This window comes from Coregonus clupeaformis, unplaced genomic scaffold (assembly GCF_020615455.1).
Source record: "Coregonus clupeaformis isolate EN_2021a unplaced genomic scaffold, ASM2061545v1 scaf0037, whole genome shotgun sequence".
Taxonomy (NCBI): Eukaryota; Metazoa; Chordata; class Actinopteri; order Salmoniformes; family Salmonidae; genus Coregonus; species Coregonus clupeaformis.
In genome coordinates, this window is record NW_025533492.1 from 275,001 (window position 1) to 282,500 (window position 7,500).

At 45.3% G+C, this 7,500-nt stretch overlaps 1 pseudogene; it reads left to right on the top strand.

Annotated features, from left to right (window-relative positions):
* Window positions 1-7,500, top strand: part of LOC121555765 — a 179,418-nt pseudogene that overhangs the window by 130,707 nt on the left and 41,211 nt on the right.

Sequence of the window (7,500 nt, forward strand, 5' to 3'; positions counted from 1 at the left end):
CAAGCAAAAATGTAACAGCCCCACAATTTGAGGTGATTAGGTGATCTTATAGGCCTATAGTAGTAATCTCAAGGGGCAGGGGGCGGGGCCAATAGGACTAATCTGGAGGAAGTGTTTGGAGCTGTTCAAAATAGGATCCCAGGTGGAATAGGATATCATCGGGTCCCAGGTGGAATAGGATATCATCGGGTCCCAGGTGGAATAGGATATCATCGGGTCCCAGGTGGAATAGGATATCATCGGGTCCCAGGTGGAATAGGATATCATCGGGTCCCAGGTGGAATAGGATATCATCGGGTCCCAGGTGGAATAGGATATCATCGGGTCCCAGGTGGAATAGGATATCATCGGGTCCCAGGTGGAATAGGATATCATCAGGTCCCAGGTGGAATAGGATATCATCGGGTCCCAGGTGGAATAGGATATCATCGGGTCCCAGGTGGAATAGGATATCATCGGGTCCCAGGTGGAATAGGATATCATCGGGTCCCAGGTGGAATAGGATATCATCGGGTCCCAGGTGGAATAGGATATCATCGGGTCCCAGGTGGAATAGAATGAGTTGACCAGTAATCTGAGTCTGGAGAATCCGGGTGGTAGAATTGGAAAGGTTGGGTTTTGAGTGCGAATAAACTGGCGGATTTGGAAATATCTAAATAAACTTGAATGGGGTAGATTCAATTTGATAGCGAGGTCTTCAAAATTGGCAAAGGTGCCATCTATAAAGGTCATTAAACGTAGTAAGGCCATTCCTCTGCCACAGCCTGAAAGATGAATCCAGTTAGCCTGGAAGGAAGAGGTGATTATTACATATAGGACCTTGAATAGAGAAATCACAGAGTTTAAAATGTTGACGGAATTGAGTCCAAATTTGAAGAGTATTGACAACAATTGGATTTCCCCCAATGTTAGTAAATGATGTAAATGTAAAGCCTATAGCCTCAACACTTGGTTAAAACTATAATTTTGATATAAAACTATCATTTTGATATAAAACTATCATTTTGATATCATTGATGGTCAGTCCTTGCATCCATAGCTCTGTCTATGAATTTGAGATGTTACATTTCTCCAGGCAAATCCGTCAGCTTTTGATCAAATCAGAGGTTATTGTTTCATTTAAGGACTCTAGTTTTAAATACTTTAACTCACTATCAGTCATCTCTGCTTACATGTAAAAAAAAAATGAAATTCTCTTCTTTCCTCCTCCCCCACCCCTCCAACCCCCCCCTCCCCCCCCTCCCCCCCCCCCCACAGTGATTGACAGCTGCACGGTTGCCGTGGGGTCCAGCAGCACCCCTGGAGGGGAGCGGTTCATCTCCTCTAACGTGTGTGGGCCTCACGGCCGCTGTCGGAGCCAGGCTGGAGGACAGTTCAGCTGTGACTGTCAGGAGGGGTTCAGAGGCACATACTGCCACGAGAGTAAGACATTACAACAATAGAGGATCATAGAGGATTCATAGAGGCTTCATAGAGGCTTCATAGAGGATTCATAGAGGATTCATAGAGGATTCATAGAGGCTTCATAGAGGCTTCATAGAGGCTTCATAGAGGGTACATAGAGGATTCATAGAGGATTCATAGAGGCTTCATAGAGGCTTCATAGAGGCTTCATAGAGGATTCATAGAGGGTACATAGAGGATTCATAGAGGTTTCATAGAGGATTCATAGAGGCTTCATAGAGGGTACATAGAGGATTCATAGAGGGTACATAGATGTTACATACAGTGGCTTGCAAAATTATTCACCCCCCCTCCCCCTTGGCATTTTTCCTATTTTGTTGCCTTACAACCTGGAATGAAAAAGTTTTTTTTTGTGGGGTTTGTATCATTTGATTTACACAACATGCTTACCACTTCTAGCCACTGGGATTTTTGCCCATTCTTCAAGGCAAAACTGCTCCAGCTCCTTCAAGTTGGATGGGTTCCGCTGGTGTACAGCAATCTTTAAGTCATCCCACAGATTCTCAATTGGATTGAGGTCTGGGCTTTGACTAGGCCATTCCAAGACACTTAAATGTTTCCCCTTAAACCACTCGAGTGTTGCTTTAGCAGTATGCTTAGGGTCATTGTCCTGCTGGAAGGTGAACCTCCGTCCCAGTCTCAAGTCTCTGGAAGACTGAAACAGGTTTCCCTCAAGAATTTCCCTGTATTTAGCGCCATCCATCATTCCTTCAATTCTGACCAGTTTCCCAGTCCCTGCAGATGAAAAACATCCCCACAGCATGATGCTGCCACCACCATGCTTCACTGTGGGGATGGTGTTCTCGGGGTGATGAGAGGTGTTGGGTTTGCGCCAGACATAGCGTTTTCCTTGATGGCCAAAAAGCTCAATTTTAGTCTCATCTGACCAGAGTACCATCTTCCATATGTTTGGGGAGTCTCCCACATGCCTTTTGGGGAACACCAAACGTGTTTGCTTATTTTTTTCTTTCAGCAATGGCTTTTTTCTGGCCACTCTTCCGTAAAGCCCAGCTCTGTGAAGTGTACGGCTTAAAGTGGTCCTATGGACAGATACTCCAATCTCCGCTGTGGAGCTTTGCAGCTCCTTCAGGGTTATCTTTGGTCTCTTTGTTGCCTCTCTGATTAATGCCCTCCTTGCCTGGTCCGTGAGTTTTGGTGGGCGGCCCTCTCTTGGCAGGTTTGTTGTGGTGCCATATTCTTTCCATTTTTTAATAATGGATTTAATGGTGCTCTATGGGATGTTCAAAGCTTCAGATATTTTTTTATAACCCAACCCTGATCTGTACTTCTCCACAACTTTGTCCCTGACCTGTTTGGAGAGCTCCTTGGTCTTCATGGAGCCGCTTGCTTGGTGGTGCCCCTTGCTTAGTGGTGTTGCAGACTCTGGAGCCTTTCAGAACAGGTGTATGTATACTGAGATCATGTGACACTTAGATTGCACACAGGTGGACTTTATTTAACTAATTATGTGACTTCTGAAGGTAATTGGTTGCACCAGATCTTATTTAGGGGCTTCATAGCAAAGGGGGGAATATATATGCACGCACCACTTTTCCGTTATTTATTTTGTATAATATTTAGTAAGAAGTTATTTTTTTCATTTCACTTCACCAATTTGGACTATTTTGTGTATGTCTGTTACATGAAATCCAAATAAAACTCAATTTTAATTACAGGTTGTAATGCAACAAAATAGGAAAAACGCCAAGGGGGATGAATACTTTTACAAGGCGCTGTAGACCCTAATATATATTACATAGACCTACTAGACCATACATAGACATTATATATACCTACATAGACATTATATATACCTACATAGACATTACATTGACCTACATAGACATTACATTGACCTACATAGAGATGACATTGACCTACATAGACATTACATTGACCTACCTATACACTACATTGATCCACCTATACACTACATTGACCTACATATACACTACATTGACCTACATAGACATTACATTGACCTACATAGAGATGACATTGACCTACATAGACATTACATTGACCTACCTATACACTACATTGATCCACCTATACACTACATTGACCTACATAGACACTACATTGACCTACATAGACATTACATTGACCTACATAGACACTACATTGACCTACATAGACACTACATTGACCTACATAGACATTACATTGACCTACATAGACATTATGTTGACCTACATAGACATTACATTATATATACACTGCTCAAAAAAATAAAGGGAACACTAAAATAACACATCCTAGATCTGAATGAATGAAATAATCTTATTAAATACTTTTTTCTTTACATAGTTGAATGTGCTGACAACAAAATCACACAAAAAATTATCAATGTAAATCAAATGTATCAACCCATGGAGGTCTGAATTTGGAGTCACCCTCAAAATTAAAGTGGAAAACCACACTACAGGCTGATCCAACTTTGATGTAATGTCCTTAAAACAAGTCAAAATGAGGCTCAGTAGTGTGTGTGGCCTCCACGTGCCTGTATGACCTCCCTACAACGCCTGGGCATGCTCCTGATGAGGTGGCGGATGGTCTCCTGAGGGATCTCCTCCCAGACCTGGACTAAAGCATCCGCCAACTCCTGGACAGTCTGTGGTGCAACATGGCGTTGGTGGATGGAGCGAGACATGATGTCCCAGATGTGCTCAATTGGATTCAGGTCTGGGGAACGGCGGGCCAGTCCATAGCATCAATGCCTTCCTCTTGCAGGAACTGCTGACACACTCCAGCCACATGAGGTCTAGCATTGTCTTGCATTAGGAGGAACCCAGGGCCAACCGCACCAGCATATGGTCTCACAAGGGGTCTGAGGATCTCATCTCGGTACCTAATGGCAGTCAGGCTACCTCTGGCGAGCACATGGATGGCTGTGCGGCCCCCCAAAGAAATGCCACCCCACACCATGACTGACCCACTGCCAAACCAGTCATGCTGGAGGATGTAGCAGGCAGCAGAACGTTCTCCACGGCGTCTCCAGACTCTGTCACATCTGTAAAGTGCTCAGTGTGAACCTGCTTTCATCTGTGAAGAGCACAGGGCACCAGTGGCGAATTTGCCAATCTTGGTGTTCTCTGGCAAATGCCAAACGTCCTGCACGGTGTTGGGCTGTAAGCACAACCCCCACCTGTGGACGTCGGGCCCTCATACCACCCTCATGGAGTCTGTTTCTGACCGTTTGAGCAGACACATGCACATTTGTGGCCTGCTGGAGGTCATTTTGCAGGGCTCTGGCAGTGCTCCTCCTGCTCCTCTTTGCACAAAGGCGGAGGTAGCAGTCCTGCTGCCATTTTCAGACCTCCCCTGATCTGGGGGAAATGCTTTAGTTTGTATGCCCCCAGCTCATGGAATAGCCTTCAGGCTACCTTGAAGTTAGACTCACTGGTCTCCATTGGACAGTTTAGATCAAGTTTAAGGGAGGTGATGTGTGAGTTGTTTGTTTTGGATTAATCTTGTTGTATTTATTGTATTGACATGATGTTAATATGTTATTAAATTGTGTATGTTCATGTTCACATGTTCCATGTAAATGGGACCCTGGTCTCAGTGGTGTTCGAAGACACACATACACACACAGTGGGGAGAACAAGTATTTGATACACTGCCGATTTTGCAGGTTTTCCTACTTACAAAGCATGTAGAGGTCTGTAATTTTTATCATAGGTACACTTCAACTGTGAGAGACGGAATCTAAAACAAAAATCCAGAAAATCACATTGTATGATTTTTAAGTCATTAATTTGCATTTTATTGCATGACATAAGTATTTGATACATCAGAAAAGCAGAACTTAATATTTGGTACAGAAACCTTTGTTTGCAATTACAGAGATCATACGTTTCCTGTAGGTCTTGACCAGGTTTGCACACACTGCAGCAGGGATTTTGGGCCACTAATCCATACAGACCTTCTCCAGATCCTTCAGGTTTCGGGGCTGTCGCTGGGCAACACAGACTTTCAACTCCCTCCAAAGATTTTCTATTGGGTTCAGGTCTGGAGACTGGCTAGGCCACTCCAGGACCTTGAGATGCTTCTTACGGAGCCACTCCTTAGTTGCCCTGGCTGTGTGTTTTGGGTCGTTGTCATGCTGGAAGACCCAGCCACGACCCATCTTCAATGCTCTTACTGAGGGAAGGAGGTTGTTGGCCAAGATCTCGCGATACATGGCCCCATCCATCCTCCCCTCAATACGGTGCAGTCGTCCTGTCCCCTTTGCAGAAAAGCCTCCCCAAAGAATGATGTTTCCACCTCCATGCTTCACAGTTGGGATGGTGTTCTTGGGGTTGTACTCATCCTTCTTCCTCCAAACACGGCGAGTGGAGTTTAGACCAAAAAGCTCTATTTTTGTCTCATCAGACCACATGACCTTCTCCCATTCCTCCTCTGGATCATCCAGATGGTCATTGGCAAACTTCAGACGGTCCTGGACATGCGCTGGCTTGAGCAGGGGGACCTTGCGTGCGCTGCAGGATTTTAATCCATGACGGCGTAGTGTGTTACTAATGGTTTTCTTTGAGACTGTGGTCCCAGCTCTCTTCAGGTCATTGACCAGGTCCTGCCGTGTAGTTCTGGACTGATCCCTCACCTTCCTCATGATCATTGATGCCCCACGAGGTGAGATCTTGCATGGAGCCCCAGACCGAGGGTGATTGACCGTCATCTTGAACTTCCATTTTCTAATAATTGCGCCAACAGTTGTTGCCTTCTCACCAAGCTGCTTGCCTATTGTCCTGTAGCCCATCCCCAGCCTTGTGCAGGTCTACAATTTTATCCCTGATGTCCTTACACAGCTCTCTGGTCTTGGCCATTGTGGAGAGGTTGGAGTCTGTTTGATTGAGTGTGTGGACAGGTGTCTTTTATACAGGTAACGAGTTCAAACAGGTGCAGTTAATACAGGTAATGAGTGGAGAACAGGAGGGCTTCTTAAAGAAAAACTATCAGGTCTGTGAGAGCCGGAATTCTTACTGGTTGGTAGGTGATCAAATACTTATGTCATGCAATAAAATGCAAATTAATTACTTTAAAATCATACAATGTGATTTTCAATGTGATTTTCTCTCTCTTGGTCTCTCACAGTTGAAGTGTACCTATGCTAAAAATTACAGACCTCTACATACTTTGTAAGTAGGAAAACCTGCAAAATCGGCAGTGTATCAAATACTTGTTCTCCCCACTGTATGTAGTTAGACACTGGGTACTGTTGATAGGTGCCTGCCTTGTGTTCTGAAGTACTGTATACCTTGGGTGGGTTTGGGCCAGGGTCCCTTTGCTTTAGTGTGTCTGTGTGCTGTCACTATGGTCACTAAGGCCTTGGCATTGAGCGCACACACACGTATACACACACCACATTCCAAAACTAAACTAGAGCGCAACACACAAAGCATTACCTTCCTGTACTTTCTAATGGTCTCACTCTTGCAATCCCTCTCCCTCTCTCTCTCTCTCTCTCTCTCTCTCTCTCTCTCTCTCTCACTTCCCCCTCTCTCTCTCTCTCTCTCTCTCTCTCTCTCGCTGTCTCTCTCTCTCTCTCTCTCCACTTCCCTCTCTCTCTCTCTCTCTCTCTCTCTCTCTCTCTCGCTGTCTCTCTCTCTCTCTCTCTCCACTTCCCCCTCTCTCTCTCGCGCTCCCCTTCCCCTGCTCCCCCCTCCCCCCTCTCCCCCTCAGATATTAATGATTGTGAGAGTAACCCGTGTGGTAATGGAGGAACCTGTATTGATAAAGTCAGTGTATACCAGTGTATCTGTGGAGACGGCTGGGAGGGGGACCACTGTGAGATCAGTAAGTACACTGTTTATTAGGGAAAAAAATTATTGTTTACGGTTTATTGAGCGATAATAAGAGTTATAGATGTTCATGAGGAGACCTATGATATAGAAAGGGAGATTGCAGCGCTGCCCCCGGGGGCATATGGACTCTGGAGGGCAGCACAACCACTAGACTAGCCCCCGGCAGGCAGCACAACCACTAGACTAGCCCCCAGCAGGCAGCACAACCACTAGACTAGCCCCCGGCAGG